General features: G+C 53.1%; 1 long non-coding RNA gene across 1 annotated transcript in view; it reads left to right on the forward strand.

Annotated features, from left to right (window-relative positions):
• Window positions 1-1,264: 1,264 nt before the first annotated feature.
• LOC109729431 (uncharacterized) overlaps window positions 1,265-18,769 on the forward strand; it is a 68,381-nt gene continuing 50,876 nt past the window's right edge. The window contains exon 1 of the long non-coding RNA XR_012922922.1: window positions 1,265-1,454. This is a non-coding gene — a long non-coding RNA (uncharacterized LOC109729431). The remainder of the gene's footprint in view (window positions 1,455-18,769) is intronic.

Here is an 18,769-nt window from a genome sequence, read left to right on the forward strand (position 1 = left end):
TGTCTGGAGGAGATTCAGAAGGAAGGTCTCATGGAGGAGGTGTCACTTGAGCTGGATCTTGAAGGATGAGTAGGAGCTTGCCATGAAGCCAGGGCCAGGGGTTGGCTGGGTGAGAATGGAAGAAAGGTCCAGCCTAGCAGGACAGTGTGGGAAGAGGGGAGGCCAGGCTTAGGAACTGCAGTCACTGGTGTGACAGTTGACGCTTACACGCGTATACACACACAGAATCACAGGTATAGTGCAAGAACCATGGGTCACAGGGACCGTGCATTCCAATCAGAAGTTAGGCTTTATGGTCTAAGAATTGCAAATATGATCACATTTAAACTCCAAATTGTTCCTCCAGAGTCCCAGATAACCCCTCCTAGTGCCCACTGCAGCGACGTCCTTGTAACTGGCCATGAGGGGGAGAGGCGCCTCCCCAGGGATGAAGGAGAGAGAAGGAAGGGAGCACAGAAGGGAAGGGTAGGGGCAGAGGGACAAGAACTCAGTCACCTCTGTGGAGGGCCGTGCCAGCCCTGGCAGGGTGTTGCTCAGCAACGTCGGCTGGAGGGAGAAGGACCCAGCAGGGCTCAGGACACTCAGAGGTAGGACTGCTGGCCCCGCGCCCCGTCAGGGAGCCACTGACAGTCACAGCAAACAGCTGAAGCAGAGGCCCTGCTGTCCAGGCACACACTGCAGGATGGTCCCAGGGCAGCAAGAGGGAGGCGTTGGGGGGTCTGACTCCTCCAGAGGACAGGGGCCGAGCGGAAACCAGGGAGGGGTCTGATGGGACCAGCTTCCTCTGGACCCGAGGAACAGAACCTGCTAGAATGTGGCTTCCAGGAGGACCCAGATTTTTACCTGTTTCTTATTTAACTGCTTTATCCCCTGGAAAATGGGAACAGTTCCTGGTATAGAGTAGGTACTCAATAAATAGTGCCTGGATGAGTAAATAAACACGTCATTGAACAGCTGGATGGGTGATGGTTGGATCCATGGATGGCTGCATGGATGGAAAAACCTGGAGAAATGGATCCCAGGAGCCAGAGACAGAGCAGAAACCCCTCAGGTAGGCAGGCTGTGTCCCCACCTTGGGTGGGCCACCTCACTGCTGCTGCTGAGGCGCTCCAGCCCACGCCCCTTCACGGCCAGGGGGCCATAGGCCCAGCGGCTTAGGCTCCTGCCTCAGTTGCAGGGCAGCCGGCGCAGCAGGCCAGGCAAGGACGCCAGCAGGCGTGCCCGCCTTCACGCTCACGGTGTGTGTCTTGGCTTGCAGCTCACTCCAAGAGCCTGGCGATGGGGGAGCAGAGCCGGAGCCCCAGGCGGCCGTGCCCCCCGGGCGCCGGCCCGGTGCTGAAGGCGGGCTGGCTGAGGAAGCAGAGGAGCGTCATGAAACACTGGCAGCAGCGCTGGTCGTGCTGCGCGGGGAGCATCTTCTCTACTACAAGGACAAAGATGAGACCAAGCCCCAGGTGAGAGTCGCGTGTGCTGTGTCCCGTGGGCCCCAAGGGAAGGGGGACCGTGCCCATGTCCCCGGTGTCACAGCTCGACTTGCCGAAACACTCCCGCAGCTCCCGTGAGGGCCTTCCTTGTATGCCAGCAGAGAGCGTTCCCGCACAGCTTACGGAAACGGCTCTTCCCAGGCCTTGTCAGCTCCTTGGTGCTTCCAAGGACACACACGCACACATTTCATCACTTTCACTGTGCAGAAAAACAGGTCCCCGGGCGAATCCAGCCTCAGATCGCGAAGCCCGTGTCTGCTGCCTCTGCAGCAGGGCTCGCACGGGCTGTTTCCCGCCGGCCCAGGAAGGCCCACCCCGGGTGCCTCGAACACTGCCTTCCTTCCCACCCAGACGGCCCCAGTGCACACTCTCAGAGAACCAGCGCCCACCCCCACGCAGGGCGGTCTCGCTGCGCCATGCAGGTGCTGTGCTGACGTGCCCTGCACGCGGCCCCAGACAGCTGCCTGGCAGCACCTGGCAATCCAGTCCTTGGAATGGGCTTCAGGGAGAGAAGGGACACCTCCGGGGGGAAAATGGAGAAAGGCCCTTAAAGGGCTGGCTCCAAAGGCGGCTCTTGGTCCAGGCTCTGAGTCAGAAAGGGGTGGCGCCGTGGTGGGCAGGGCCTGTGTGCGTGGCAGGTGTGCGGCGGTGCGGGCCCAGAGGGGCGCGGAAGCGGGGAAGGTGTGAGGAGGTACTTGGGCTTGAGGAAAGGCCCCTTTCTCCCCTTTCCTTTCTTCTGAGCACGTCAAGGAGGAACCGTCAGCCCTGCGAGCATGTCTTTAGTGCACCTCCCGCACTTGTGACCCTTCTTTTAAAGGCGCGATGGAGACAGGGCAGAGAGGGGGCTGGCCTCCTCCCAGAGCCTTCCGTGCGACAGGCCCGGCTGCGCGGTGACGCCCTTCCGCCCCCACCTGTCCCGCCAAAGCCACCTCAGTGCGTGGGAAGTCACTCTGCTCCCACTCATGACAGTGGCCCCGGCAGAGGGGGCTCCAGCCTTGCTTTCTCTTTCTTTCTTTCTTTCTTTTTTTTTTTTTTTGAGACAGAGTCTCACTTTGTTGCCCAGGCTAGAGTGAGTGCCGTGGCGGCAGCCTAGCTCAAAGCAACCTCAAACTCCTGGGCTCAAGCGATCCTCCTGCCTCAGCCTCCCGAGTAGCTGGGACTACAGGCATGGTACATGCCTGGCTAATTTTTTCTATACGTATTAGTTGGCCAATTAATTTCTTTCTATTTGTAGTAGAGACGGGGTCTCGCTCTTGCTCAGGGTGGTTTCGAACTCCTGACCTCGAACAATCCGCCCACCTCGGCCTCCCAGAGTGCTAGGATTACAGGCGTGAGCCACCACGCCCGGCCTTGCTTTCTCTTTCTAAAACACTGTCCATTGCCGTTAAAAACGGGGTGTTGCGCAGTGATATCAGTTTGTTTAGTGCCACTGAACCATACGCTGAAAAATGGTTAAAATAGTGGACTTTGTGTCATTCACATTTTACAACGATAAAAATAAATAAGAAGCGAAACTGCTTAAGAAAAACTTTCACACAGATAAAGCACAGATGAAAGGTGGGTAAGACCAAAACCACGAAAGTGGGGCTAAGCTAGGGTTTAAAAAGCGCTGCTGCTGCGTGGGCTCCTTGGTTTTGTAAGGAAAGAAGAGAGATCAAGTTAAACAGAGAGGAACTTTGAGTCAGAGAGGCCTGAAGTCGACCTGGCGCACTAGCTGTGTGGTTTGGGCCAGTCGCTTAGAAACTTTATCGTAGGCTTTGTCATTTGTCAGGTGGAGACGGTGTTGCTTCCATCACAGGGAGGCACTAGGAGTTAAACTGTCCAGCGCATACATAGCTGCGTGCAAAGCCGAGCACACCGGGCACTTAAATCCGAGCCCACAGCTCCCCCAGCCCTGCCCTGCACCAGCCCTGCCCCCAGCCCAGCCGGGCCAGGCGCCATGCCCTGGGTGCCAACTCCCCTTTCCTCTGGCCTCTGCATTTTGTGTTGCAGACCAGCCTCGGCCCATCAACAGTGTCCTGGCTGTCCTGGCTGACCTGTGGTGACCTGTCATTCTGATGACTGTGACCAGAGTTGCTGAGGTCCCAACCTGTCCGAGCCCTGCCTGGGGCCCTGCTACCACCCTCCTCCTGGCCCAGGCCACTGTGCTGCCTGCTGGGGGCACTGTATCCAGGTGCCGGGTGAGCCCAGGTGCAATGACCCTGAGGACACCCAGACTGCACATGGACAGAGCCTCTTGCACTGCAGCGTCCCCACATACTCCTCTGGTGAGCCTGAGGGGCCCAGGGGGCCCTCTCCCCTCAGCTGTCTCCATGAGGAGCCTCCACCCCCAGAATTCCTGAACCAGACACTCCTCTCCCTCACCTACGACATTTTCCAGCCCCCAGGGGTTTCTGGTTGGAGCAGCTAATAAGACAGAGGCATCAATATCCCCAGCCACTGGATTGGACACAGAGCACCCTCAGGCCCAACCTAAACCAGAACAGGGTACTTGCTGCCGGGGAGCAGGGCGGCTCTCAGAAGGGAGCCAGCATCTCCCAGCCGATGCCAGCCTCTGCGCCAGGCCCTTGTGGCCTCTCTGAGCCTGGCTGGCACTCACTCCCAAAGCCTCTTGGACATTATAATTCCCCTAAATTCCCCTTCCCAGCAAAGCCTGACTGCTATGGCAGCCCCATGGCACAGGTTCCCAATCTCAAGGGAACCATTGGTCAATTTTGATTCATTCAGCTTATACAGTATGATCTCAAACTTGCACGGCTGTTGGCAGAAAAGCCCCACAAATTTCTACTGAGTTGCGTGAACTGCAGGTAATGGGCTAACCCTCGATATCTGGTTCCTGTAAGAATGTGCCCTGCTCACTGTCCACAGTGACCGAGCGCCCCGGCGGCCAGCACCCTCCTGCTGGAAGCCCACAGGAGCCACTGTCAGGGAGAGAGGCACCCAGCCGCCCGACGCTGCCCAGACCCACAGCACGGGATGAGGGCACTCTGCCACATTCCTGCTGCTCCCCCAAAGCCCGCATCTCGCCCTCTCCCCTTCCCACTGGCAGCAGGCTGGCAGAAGGCGAGAGCGCCAGATGAGCGAACCCGGACGGAGAAGGAGGCCGCGGCTGCGCAGTGCAGGCGCGGAGAGCAAGCGAAGGCGCCGTGCAGCACGCCCGCGTGCCGTGTCCCCCAGTCTCCCAGGACACGTCCCCGAGGGGCTCCCGCAGTTAGACTAGTAAAGGGTCACGAATAAAGGGTTGCAGGGTTTTCGAACCTTAGTGATTTGAAACCTTGAAATGTTGAGGCATGAACACTCCTGCCACGTCCTTTGCTGGTCAGGCTGGTCCATGTCCAGGGTTGCGGACTCGCTGTCAGTTCAGTTGTCTCAGCCCTTTATTTGTGGGCTGGTTGGTTTTGAACAGAAATGGAAAGGATAGAAAGAAAGTATAACTTCCAAAAAGGACAGAACAAAATATAACAAATTATATGTGACCAATCAACAAACGGAGAAAATGGGGGAAGGAAAAGAGGCACCAACATTTCCGCTGTCACAACAGAGAGGAACAGGCGAGGTTCATCTGTCTCTGAAAAGGCAAAGAGGGAGACGGGGTCTAAAAAGAGAGCAGGATAAACAAAAAGACTGAAAAACAGAAGGATGAACAAAAAGATAAGCCAGTAAATGTGAAGAAAAAGCAAATTTAACAACATCAAATAAAATAGAATTTAAGGTGATAAGAACAGAAGGAAACAGAGATATGTTTTATGATAACATATTATAGATAACCTCTTGAGAAAATACAGCACCCATGAACTTTTATACTCCTAATGACATAGCTTGGAAGAATATATAAACAAGGAAACAAAGAATACTGTTTCCTTTTTTAAAAAAATTTTGTTCAAAAAATGAAATCATAGAGACACAATCGCTGATAATAATGCAAAAGAAAAAAACAACAGAAATGAATAACACAGTGGCATCAAGCGAGGGTGTGGTGCAAGACAGAGTAAGAGCCATAGCGTGGGAACCAAACACACACACTTTGTAACATGTTCCTGGTAAATGAGAGCAACAAAACTCAAATCCAAACTTCCAGTTAAGGATGCCAGATTTAAAAATCACATTTGGCCCCTCCATGTCCCCAAACACCAGGAAACAACACTAAAGGGACAGTTTTGAAAGTGCAAGCACGCCGGACGGGCGGAGCACGGGGAGGCAGCATCTGGCCGCTGCAGAGCAGGCAGCAGAGAGGGAGTGGCCGCTTACCGGCCCAAGAAAGCCAGAGGCCAAGCCTGGACCAAGAAGAGCACACTGCCATCTGGCTTGCAAGGCAGAACTCCAAAGCCTCAGGACTCGGCAGGGCCTGGTCTCTGGAAATGCAGACAGAGACGACCTAAACACAGGAGCACTGGGTGAAAGTCAGTTTAGAAAGCAGTTAGATCTCGGATCTGAACAACCTCGTGCCCAGAAGTGACGGCCACCCTGCTTGGGTGTGAGGCTGGAGGTCCGTGCTCCGGGAAGGCCAGCAGGCAGGCGCCTCCGACCGGGGCACTGGCCCGCTCTTGCGGGGAGCCCCACGCAGAGAACAGGGGGCAAGGCGGAGTCCACGTGCAGGCCAGTTGCTTAGCCCTTGGCTTCGCCCACATTAGGGCTCAGCAGTCAGGAGCAGCCCTCAGGAAGGAAACTGAAGAATTTTCTAGGGCCCCAGTGGAATGGCCCAGGCGAACCCTCCTCCGTACGCCCAGCAGGGAAACAGGTCCCCCCCACACGCCCTGCCGTGACCCCGTCAGGAACCGTTCCCAAGCAGGAGGAAAGGGCCTGGGTCGCCAGAGATTTAAGGAAAGAATCTCATCCAAAGGACAGAGACAAAAACATGAATAACACAAAAGCAAGTGGGGGGAAGCAGAAACTATGCAGGGGGAAGAACACTTCTATACGAAACTACTCTAACATCCTCAAAGAGAGACTATAAATATGGCATAGTCAGAGGACAAGCCAACTCCAAGAAGTCATAATTAAGCTATCAGGAGAGAAAAACTTTAAAAGAAGGCTTGGATGAAAAACCTGACACTCCCAGGAAGAAGAGAAAAATAACAGAGGAGGAAATAGGAGAGAGAACCCAATGTCTGAATGGAAGAAATCAAGAAGAGAGGACTCAAGGGAAGGAGTCTTTAGAGAAATACCTCAAATAACCTCCGGACGGGAGTATAAACTGAGCACTAACTGATGTAACCAAAATTGCCTCGGAGCTTCGGGAAGGTGTGTGGGTGGGCTGGGGCGGAGGGGCAAAAAGCCTGTCTCACCTTCCTTGCTGAGAGTTCCATAGATAAGGCCTAAGATGCAAAATCAAGACATAGTAATGATGGCATGCTATTTAGGAATAAATACCAGAAGAGAAAAAGGAAGGAAAAAACCTCGTGTAAGAGAGCAGAGAGTGGGTGACAGGTTCAGCCGATGGGAGAAGTGGCTGTCTCACAGCAAGCTGTGCAGAACTATTTGATTCTTTAGACTGTGTGCAGGTATAACTTAATCTTTGCAACAGGTGAAGGGATTTACTTTGAGATTGGAGAATACAAGTTAGACAGATCAAAGCCACGGGTGGGGTGGGGTGGAGAGCCAGGTGGTGGTAAAGTCAACTTGAGTTCCGTATGTCCTAGCAGTTTCTCGTGGTGAGTCTACATTCACTCAAGTCCATATTTTAAAATAGTTTTAAAATCTAAACAGGAAATGAAAAACTAAAACCAAAAAAGGAAAGTGACAGAGCCACAGCCCTGGAAGTTTCTTCAGATAACCAAAAAGGGGTGGGGGGCCAGGCAAGGACTCCCCCGTCTAGACGGGCAGCTGAGCCCACCTTGGCCCCTGCAGGGACAGGTGGCAGGCCCGTGGTGGTGTGCGTCTGGCAGGGGAGCCTGGAGCCTGCGGAGCACAGGCCAGGAGCCCGCCCTGCGCCGCCATGGCAGGAACACAAACCGCACACGCGGGGCCAGAAGCCAGATGCGCAGGGGCTTGGGTGCCGTGCTTGCAGCTGGATCCACACTCTGCTGGCAGTGTTGGGGTCAGTGAAGTTTGGGGAGCTAACACCTGGCCTTCAGAGCTCCAGGAGGGAGGTCATCCTGCACCACACAGGCAGGGGCCGGGCGTGGGGGCCAGGCTGCGGGCAGAGAGACCATTTAAATGGAACCATTGTCCTAGTATCAGGTGAGGCCACAAAAGTCCCCACTGTGCTAGAACAAGGGGCTGGGGGCCTTGGAGGAAGCAGGAGAGGGAGCATGGGAGGTGGTGTTTGACATCTGCCCCGCTTCTCACTCACCCACTATGGCTGATGCAGCTGTAGGTTCTACAGAAGCAATTTAAAAATCACTTTGAGAACAGGCTAGGTTTGGAGGTTTGTTTTATCCCCACCAGGCAAATAAGTGATGAGAAGCTCAGCAATAAGAAGCAGAAGATTGATCTAAAGTTTGATTTAATTTAGAGTAAAAGCTTGGGATCAGGAGGTGCAAGACAAGATATATGGGAAAGCACATGTACTTCTGAGAGAACAACAATATTGGACAATCAGAAACCAGAAATCTTTAAGAAAGAGAAAACCCCAGGAGAAGAAAGAGGGGCCAGGCCATCCAATCCCATAGCTGAGATCACAGGAATGTTCTGGCCTGCAGCCAATCCTTTCTTTCCCCAGCCTACTGTTTGCCAAACTTGCACATAAAAAACAACAAACAAACAAACAAAAAGCAAACAAATGGTGCTGTCATAAGTTCGTTCCTTGGGTCCTTGCCCTAGAGAAAGTGGCTGGGTTGTCTCCACTTTTCAAATATGGGAACTGGAGGCAGGCATCAAGCCTACACTAATAGATACTCACTTATTGAATGAATGAAGAAATAAATAAATGGAATAAATTAAATACTCTGACCCAGCCTTGTGTTAGGTCCTCACTTTTATAAAGTGCCTGAGGGTGGTCAAGGAGCTGACTGACTGCCTGCCCTACAAGAATGTCCACTCATTGAGGTCAGAATTTTGTCTGCTTTGTTCACCTCTGTGTCACAGTGTCCTGACACATAGGAGAAGCTCAATAAACACTTGTTGAATAAACATTCATGATTTTTTGCGCCTCATAGCAACTCCACAAGGACAAGCACAGTTAATTTCCATTGTACGGTGGAGAAAGTGAGGCTGAGAAGGGTGGACTGGCAGCTTACATACTATAATGGGAAAAAAATAATACTTTTGCTTTCAACTAGAATATTTGGGTTTGCGTCTCATTTATACCTCCTACTAGCTGTAGATTTGGGCAGATCATCGAAGCACTCTTGCTCCAGCTTTTGCTGTGGTGCTCTGGGGCTCCGGCCGCATTAAGCACTGGACAAGTGGGCGTTGTTGAGGTTGGAGTGTAGTCAGTGCTGCCTGGACACTCAGAGATGAGATTCCTATAATCCTTAGAAGTTCTTCTGGGCTCTGAAGTAGAAGACCTCCGAGAAGCGTGAGAAGGCTTCCAACATGAAATGTAAGAGCAGGTTGCAGAGTGAGAAAGCAAAGGTCACCCAACGCGTGGGGCTGCCTGCGACCAGCCCTGTGGGCCGTCCTCGTTGCCTCTCTTGATCAGAGACCAGACCAGGGGGTGGGGAGCCTGACACGAACACCTGGAGTCTGAACTTCAGCAAGTCATTTGACAGATCCCAGGTGGACTTGGGCTTCACTGCTTATTAGCTAGTAACCAGAGAAGATATTTCACTCCTGAGCCTCAATTTCCCCTTCACACCTACCTTATAGGACTACCATGAGAGTAAGGTTAAACATGCAGGTGGTGGCCCTCTCCCCTGGGTGGAACTGTACCCAGTGAAGGTTTAGCAAGTCATCCAACTTGATCAGAGAAGTCTAGGGGTAGCAGAATGGCTCTGACCTCGCTCTGCCTTCCTTCATGGTGTGATTGACAGCTTGGATCGAAGTAAAAGCTGACTCTTACATGTGCACTAAGCCAGCTCTGTGCTAAGTGCTTTGCATGTATTATTAATAACTTGCTTTAATTCTCACAACAACCCTGCAAGATAAGGGGCAGATAATCTCCACCGATGGCCACCACCCATTCCTCCCTTCCCTACACAAATGCCCCTTCTCCCAACAACAAGTGAAGTCTATTTCCCTCCCTCTTGAATCTGAGCTGTCTTCGTGACTATTCAGCAATAGAATGCAACAGAAGTGATGCTGTGCAGTCACTTCTTAGGTTTGGCCCCGAGGCAGCAGTTTCTGCTCGTGCTCTGGAAAGTGCTGGCGGGCTGTGGGAGTGCCTCGGCCAGCCCTGGCGTGAGGAGCCCCGGGCGGGGAGACACGTGGCCCAGACAGATGAGTTAGGCCCTCTGGACCTTCTAGCTCAGCCCAGCTGCCAGCTGAGTGCAGCTGTGTGAGTGACTCCAGACTGCGCTGCCCACTGGGTCCTGCCACAGAGTCACGTGGAATGACAGGTCACTGCTTTGTAAGCACTAGGTTCCGGCATTTCGTTGGGCAGCAATAGATGATGAAACCAGCATAGGAAGGAGCGTTAGCAGCACTTTTCAGATAAGGAAACAGAGGCACAGAGATGTTAAGTGACTTTCCTGGGATGCACAGGAATGAGAATAAGGGAGGCAAAGCCCTGCTGAGCTCTTGTGTGATCAGACCAGGTCACACCTGGAGAGCAACGGCTCCTCAAGGCATCGTGTCGTCAGCGTGGCATGAACAGGGAGGGCAGCCGGGAGGACTCTTGTCCATAGGAGGAACAACTGAATAATCACCTGGGGAAAAGCAATCTTGGCAAGGGCAGTGTAAAAAGCACCCTGGCTCCACTGCTGGGCTTCTGAGGAGACACAGTTGGTGACAAGAGAGCTGAGGGACACAGACCTTGGTGCCGTGAGGCCCTTGCAGACGGCCTCTCCAACTGGGCCTGCCCTTGACCTTCTAAGAAGCTCTGAAGAGTCCGACTTCACTTCTTCCTTCCTACTTTCCATCTGCAGATCGCTGTCCGTAGCACAAGCAATTAATTGCCTCCCAAACTGCTAGCACAGATCTCGCCACCGCGAGTTGCAGCTGCTCTAGCTGCACGCAGAAGGGGCACGCCTGCGCGGAAAGGAAGGCTGACACGTCACGCCGCCCCCCACCTCAGGGTGACGCAGCGGCTGTTGCTGCAGTGTCCTCCGCAGCACCTTGGAAGTCACCATGGGTTAACTAGGGACTGACACGCTTCCATTAGTGCTGCAAAAGAAAAATTAAACAATAAATATTTTCTTGTTTAAAATGCTGTTGTGGACAACTCCAAATGCTTCTTTTGTCAACAATTATTCACTGGAGTCTTATAAAAAGAGACAGGGGTATCATTTATTTAGGTTCGAATACGAGATTCTGTGGTTGTTTTAAAAGGGATGCCTTATATTTGGGCAGCTAGTTGAGAGCCATGCCTCACCACTACTAAACAGATCGAAATAAAAATTATAGGCCCGGCGCTGTGGCTCACGCCTGTAATCCTAGCTCTTGGGAGGCCGAGGCGGGCGGATTGCTCAAGGTCAGGAGTTCAAAACCAGCCTGAGCAAGAGCGAGACCCCGTCTCTACTATAAATAGAAAGAAATCAATTGGCCAACTGATATATATATATATATAAAAAATTAGCCGGGCATGGTGGCGCATGCCTGTAGTCCCAGCTACTTGGGAGGCTGAGGCAGAAGGATCACTCGAGCCCAGGAGTTTGAGGTTGCTGTGAGCTAGGCTGACGCCACGGCACTCACTCTAGCCTGGGCAACAAAAGCGAGACTCTGTCTCAAAAAAAAAAAAAAAAAAAAAATTATAGTCAAACAAGTCATTTTAAGCCAAATAGAAATTTACTTACTAAATTTAAATTGACAGCAGTGGCCAACTTGTTTTTGAACAATATTTAATTAAAACAATTTTTCTGCATGTCAAGGAATAATATATGATTGAAGTAATCATCCAAAAACATGCTCTAAAGTTCACCTTACACCACGCCCCAGTGGCACTGAAAGCAGGCGGCTGAAACGGCTGCGGCAGCCATTCCTGGGGCAGCTGCCACTAACGATGGCATGGCAGTGTTCTGTCACTCGAGAGAAAGGGGATCAAGTCCCGAAGAGGCCTGGTGACACCTCGAGAGTAAATAGGTCACAGGTGGCAGCGTCTTGGGTGCCCCGACCCTTTTGCACCCAGAGCGCCCCACCCGTGAGATGCGTCTTCACCTCCCCAAACGACTCCTGTGCTCCTCCCCTCGCCGCTGGCCGCGGCGTGGACGTGGTAGCGTCCCGGCTCTGCTAATCTGGGCGGCACAGACGCGGGCTGGCAGCGCCTAGCTGCCTCGACTCACGGCAGATCAGTCTTCTGGCTTTCAACTGAACCCGTCTAATTTACAGTAATAGCTGGAAGACTGACTGTTACATTACCAGTTTTGTCAAATTACTAGGCAGAAAAATGAATCAAGTGACACTGAGGCAGGATGGGAAACATCTTGTTCATTGTTTAGAGGAGCATGACTTACTTTTCATTGTCCGTTGGGCATTCCGGCTGCTTAATGCCTGGTGGCCTGCTGCGTGACAGCTTGTCAGCATGACGGCGCGACCTGGAAGGGCTGGGGGACGACGTGCGTGTTTCCTGAATGGACCGCGGCTTGGCAGAGGGTGGGGACGAGGCGTGCCTTCCTCGGCAAAGTGCAGCGGGTGTCCCTTGCCAGCAGCTCAGCCTGGCACAGCCAGGGCAGGTCCAGGAAAAGTGTCATGCCGTGCTCCTCAGGCTGGCCTGTTCTCAGCCAAGCAGCACAGCGGCCTCTCTCCCAGAGGCACCGTGTGCCCCAGAGCACGGCACCAGTTGCAGGCCCTCCCAGAAAGTAAGACAGTATCGACCGATTTCCAGCCAGATGAGGGCCACTTGACTCATGCCCCCCAGTTGTATTCTGAGCAGAAACACCTTCCGAGTCGGCGTACTCCGAGGCTCGGGGCAGAACTCCGGACAGCAGCAGTGCTCCCCGTTGAGCGGGTCCCTGGGGAGTCTGTTCATCCTGGAGGAAGAAGGCTGGAAACACCAGGCAGCCCCAGAAAACGTGGCAGGGAGGACGGCATGGAAGGGCAGCCTGTGGTTCAGTGCTGCAGGCCTGGGTAGTGGAGAGGCCCGTGTCCCTGTGGGCTCCCTGTGATGTGGGCAGGGGCTGGGCGGCACCTACCAAGGGCCCCCCATGCTAAAGGAGCCGAGGGCAGGATGAGCATCACGGTGGGCAGGAATCAGTGCCCACAGCCACTTGAGTCCTGGATCAGAGAAAATCCTGGAAAGAAGAGGGCAGCCATTCCCGCTAGAGAAGCTCAGCGTGTATGCCCTCTGATGGCCAGGCCCCTTGAACGCGTCCGCCTGGGTTGCAGTGTCTGACGCAGCAACCAAATGCCACGGTGGCCAGAGGAATCGGCTTACCTCAGTCTCCCCGTTAACCCCGCCATAGGAGCACCAGGCATTTCAGGGGGGCCTAGAGGCCTACCATGTGGTCCAGAGAGCCGAGGAGGAAGCAGGGTCACTTTATGCTCCCAGCACCTCACGTGCCCAGGCCAAGCCCTGCACAGACTGGACACGCCGCTGGGAGTGGGTGTGGGGCCACAACCCCTCTTGGATAGTGGCCTCAGTGAGGCTTCGTGGAGATGCTTCCAGTACTGCAGTGGCCAAGGTCAGGCAGGGAGTGGACGCTACATGGCTGTCACCACTCAAGGCCGGGCCAGACCTGCCGTCTCAGTGCTCCCAGCCCCAGGGCAGACAGCCCTCCGTCGGCCAGATGAGTCTGCCCTCTCCTTGCTTTTTCCTTCCCAGCATCCAATCCAAGGAGCAAGGAAATAATCGTTATGAGTTAAATAGCTTTACTAGCAGGGAAATACAAAATTTAGTTAGTGCTACAATTTTATAACTTCTTTGTGCATGTGGCCAGGCGACTTGCTCAGGACAAAATTATCTAACATTTATTTTCCCAAAATAACATCTAATTAGTAAAATGAACAATGTTAAATGTCCCCTGAATCCCAGCAGCTAAAGGCAACAAAAGTTTGCGTCTCTGCGGCAATGTCCGCGCTGGGTCAGGTGTCAGGTCAGGTGTCGGCCTCACCTGCCTCTGTGGCCGCCAAGGCTGACCTGCTGGGGAGGGAAGCTGGAGGCCCCTGGCCGTTTTCAAAGGACCAGGCCTGGAAGTGGACGTCTCGCGCTTGCCCAGGCCCACTGGCCAGAGCCCTGCCTCGTGGCCCCAACCTAAAGTGTGAAGGACGCTCAGACACAAGAGAAGCCTGTGGAGACTGGCGACCAGTCCAAAATCTGTGACAAAATCACAGAGAGGCACCTTTGCCTCTCTTCCCAGCTCCCGGGCAAGATAGACACTAGCCCAACCACCCCACGCATTTGCCTCCAGGGACTGTTTGCATGGAAGACAATTTTTCCACGCACCGAGGTGGGGGCGGGGATGGTTTCGGGATGATGCAAGTGCATGACATTTATTGTGCAGTTTATTTCTATTATTATTATTACAGTGTAAGATATAATAAAATAATTATACAACTCACCATAGTTTGGGGACCCCTGCACTAGAGGATTCAGGAAGTCCCTGGGGCACACATTCTGTCCCCTGGGTCACTTCAGCGTTACTTCCCCTGGGTCCCTAGGGCACCGCTCAGCAGCACCCCAACGCCAGGCTGCCACCGAGGCCAGGGCACGGGCGCTCACGAGCGCCGCCCCGCACACACTCAGACTCCTCCCGACGCGGACGGCGCCGCAGTCTCAGGAGGGTAGTCCTCGGCACTGGAACAGCCACGCGCATGACAGGACCGAGGGAAGAGAAGCTGAGCCCAGGCCACCGTGTTAGGGCCGCTAGTGCAGCCTCAACCCTGGGCGTCCTACAAGGCTCGGGAATCCAGTGAGATGAGGCTGCCTGAGGGGTGGTTCCCTGGAACGACTCAGGGCATGTCAGGGGCACACACTTTGTCGTGGCATCTAACTCAGGGACTGGACTCTAGCTTAGGGTCCCGGCTTACCGTGGAACTGACTACAGAGCAACCAGCACCTCGGGAAGAGGACCTGCCCACGCCGGGGGTTGGGAGAGGCTGTTAGCTCTGAAACCTGACGGTTCTTGAGGGCGCCAGCGGCCCCAGCCCCAGGCTGCGAGCCTGTCCCAGGCCCCAGGCCCTAGGCTCAGCCCTGGCTCCCAGCTGGACTTCCGCAGGCTCAGGGCCTGAGCTGGGAGGCTCTGGCGTGACAGCTCTGGGGGCTGTGGCCAGCTGGGGAGGTGCAGGAAGGTGAAGGGAGCCGGTGCTCTGACCCCAAAGGCCCTGCTCTCTGCAAAACATGTACCCCTGGGGCACACCTCACATGCCAAAAGTTTTCTAGAGAGACCGGGTGTGGCCCAAGCACACAGCAGTGAGACAGGGCATTCCTGGGATGGCTTTGCTGGCTGCAGGCTCCCGGAAGGAACTCAAGTGCATGTGGGGTCCAGGGGCAGCAGCATCGCCGTGGAATCTGTCCAGGACAAAGTCATTAGCAAAGGAGGAGGCTGCATAAGAATAATTTGGCTCAACTCTTCAGAGAGGGAAAGTGCCCTAACCAAGAACTCATTTGTCTCCAACTCTCCCATTGCTGCTTTAATCTCTGCGTGACGACAGTGGAGCCAGCCACAGGCCCGCGTGATAAGGAAGAGGGGACGCGGCCCCTGCCTGGCACTGAACTTCTGATCTGTGTTATTCATGTAAAATGCGAGCGGTTCGGTTCCGTGGGCGCCAGAGAGCCGCAGCTTCCTGAGGTGGACCTGAGGCCCCAGCCAGAGCGCCGGGACGCCGCGCAGGGCTCCCCCACGCAGGGCTCGGCCACGCAGGGCTCGGCCGCGCAGGGCTCCCCCGCGCAGGGCTCCCCCACGCAGGGCTCCCCCACGCAGGGCTCGGCCACGCAGGGCTCGGCCGCGCAGGGCTCCCCCGCGCAGGGCTTGGCCACGCAGGGCTTCCCCACCAGAGCTTCCCCGTGCAGGGCTTCCCCGTGCAGGGCTTCCCCGTGCAGGGCTTCCCCGCGCAGGGCTTCCCCACCAGGGCTTCCCCGCGCAAGGCGTGGCCACGCGGCGCGGCTGCCCAGGGTGCTGCCGGTGGAGGGCCTCTCATGCGGCTGGTAGGAAGCACTGAAAAAAACAGTTGCTTCTTCAGACAGTCTCCTAGCCAAGGTGAGAAAGGAAGGCTGCCTGGAGAGCCAGCCTCGGACGGTGAAGACCTCAGACTATCGTGAACCCCAAACCCAGCTGGCGGGAGGGTGGCAGACACCTGGGCCCGCAGGGCTGATGTGGCAGTCCGTGCAGGACCCGCCCTTCGCCGTCCTGGGACTCCTGACGTCCGCCCGTATTTCTGGCACCAGCAGCAAACAGTATCATGACAGAAGGACGCTCCTAGAAAACACCCAATAAGCAACACAGTGGCCAGGACAGGCTTGAAATCGCAACACGACAACACTCACGCGCACCCACGCCCAGACAGCCCAGCGAGGAAGAAAGACAAAGGTCAATATCTTCACTCATACGGGCTAACACATCGCACGATCACAACAGCACCCAGACACCCCATGGCCCGCCTGATTCCCACAGGCGAGTGTCGAGGCCCGGCGGCCCTGGGCCCCAGACGCGAGTCGCACGGAGGTGCCTCTGCACTGCTGCCTTTCTGGAGGGTGCCACGCTGGGACCCTGCGCCCAGCCCCGCCCGGCCCTCTGCTCACTCGAACCCCTTACTTCAGAGACCTGTGAGGAAGACGCCACCACCTCTTCTAACAGAGAGAGAAACTGAGGCTGGGGGAAGCGAGCCTGTCCCAGCAGTTACTGTCAATGGGAAGTGATGTCAAGGTTGAACCCCCATCTGTCTGAGGCTGACCTGGGAGGTCTCCGTGACAGTCCCACACCATTTCAGATTTCAAATGGAATCCTTGCTTATCTTCTCATGATTTGAGTGAGTTCTGTGTGTGAGACGTGTGGCTAGAGAGGCATGAGAGCAGAGATCCTGGTCGCTGTTGCTGTTGTGGATCCCGCTTGTTGCCCTGGGCGGAGCTGAGGCTTCCAGGCTACCCGGTAGCCTGGTTGCTCATTGAGGATCATTATACATATATTTTTGTGCATTTGTTTTTCCTTGGAACAAATTCTTAGAATTCAATACCAGATTAAAGGAAATTTTATTTCTATAATAAATTCTTTTAGACACTGCAAAATTGCTTTCAAAAAGTGTATATCAAATTATGTTCCATCAGGAATGTCTGAGAATGGCCATTTCGGCATGCTGTCCCAAATATTGGGCACTAGCAGTCCTTTCACACTGAGAGTCTTGTGACATGTTTCTGGATCATTTGTATTTCTTCTTGTTAATACACAGTATCCATTTTTCTATTGAGTTGTCTTTTAGCAATATATCATATTTTATTTAACCCAACATGTCCAAAAATTAACATTTCAATATGTAATCAATATAAAAGTATTGATGAAATAGTTTACATTTTTTGTTATGCTAGGTCTTTGGAATCTACTTACAGCATATCTCCATTTGAACACTAAGTTTTCATCAGAAATATTTCATCTGTATTTAGGTTTCATAAAATTACCTTTGAAGTAGATTCACATACCCAAATTGTTTCAAATACACTGTAGTACAGCAGTCCCCAACCTTGTATTTTGGCACCAGGGACCGGTTTCACGGAGACAATTCGTGGAGACAACTTTTCCGCAGGCGGGTGTGGGGCGGGGCGAGGGGCAGGCGGCTGGGCGCCAGGCGTGTGATGGGCGGTGCTGTGGTGAAGCTTCCCTAGATCCTGTATGCTCACCTCCTGCTCTGCACCGCGCCTTCCTAGGTTTTGCAGAAGACAATTTGTCCGTAGGGGGCAACGGCTAGAGGGGTCGGTGGAGCTCCGCAGCCTGGGGGTTGGGAGCCCCACAGCTGTAGTAGGCAGGATCGTGGCCCTTAATCCCTGGAACCTGTGACTATATACGTTAGATGGCAAAGGGTTAAGGTTGCAGATGGAATCAGGTTGCTAACCAGGTGACCTTAACATAAAGAAATTACCCTGGATTATCCAGGTGGAACCAATATAGTTACAAGAGTTCTTTATAGTAGAAAAAGAGGCAGAAGAGGAGGTCAGACTCAGGGCAACTTCAAGACGCGATGCTGCTGGCTTTGAAGTCGGAAAAGGGCCCGGAGCCCCTAGCAGCTGGGCAGAGTGGGGAGCAGACCTTCCCAGCACCCTCGCAAGGAACGCAGCCCTCCCAACCCCTCGCTGTAGCCCGGGGAGGCCCATTTCAGACTTGGGACCCCCAGAAGAGTAAGCAAATAAATACGTGTTGTTCTGAGCCACTAAGTTTATGCTAGTCTGTTAGGAGACTAATACAGATACTCAAAAGCTTTTCCGATAACTGAATCAGGTATCATTTTTTCTAACTTCTTTATTGAGATATAATTGATATACAATAAACTACACATATTGAACACACGTAGTTTGATAAGTTTTGATGTATTTGTACATCTGTGAAACCATCACTACAATCGAGACAATAAACATACCCAAACGTTTCCTTGTATCCTTTTGTAATCCCTCCCATCCCCCACTCCCTTTGCCACTGCCCTCTGAGCCCCGGCACCCACTGGTCAATTTAATATTTCTAAGAATTTACATAAACGGGATCATACAGTATGTATTCTAGCTTGTCTGGCTTCTTTCACTCGGTAGAATTATTTAGAAGTGCATCTGTGTTGTAGCATTAAGAGTTCATTCATTTTTATTGCTGAGTAGTATTCCACTGTATGTATAGTTCATTCATTCACTTGGTGATGGCCATTTGGGTTGTATTCAGTTTTGGGATATTATAAGTAAAACTTCTGTGAACACCCATATAAAAATCTCTGTGTAGACATATGCTTCCATTTCTCTTGGGTAAATACCTAGGAGAGGAATGGCTGGATCATATCCCAGGTGTATATTTAAGAAACTGCTAAACTGTTTTCCCAAGTAGTTACCATTTTACATTCCCACCAGCAGTGCACGAAAATTCCGATCCTCTGCAGCCACACTGACAGTTGATATGTCCGTATTCTTTTGTTTGTTTTTTTCTGTTTTTGTTTTCACCCATCCTAATTGATAGGTAGTGGTATCACATGGTGGTTTTAATTTACATTTCCCTAATGACAAATGATGTTAAGGATCTTTTCATGACCTTATTTGCCATCCCTATATTTTCTATGGTAAATATTTGTTAAAATATTTTGCCTATTTTTTTAAATTCAGTTGTTTGTTTCTTTATTATAGAATTTTG

The sequence above is a fragment of the Microcebus murinus genome, chromosome 14, assembly GCF_040939455.1.
Source record: "Microcebus murinus isolate Inina chromosome 14, M.murinus_Inina_mat1.0, whole genome shotgun sequence".
NCBI lineage: Eukaryota > Metazoa > Chordata > Mammalia > Primates > Cheirogaleidae > Microcebus > Microcebus murinus.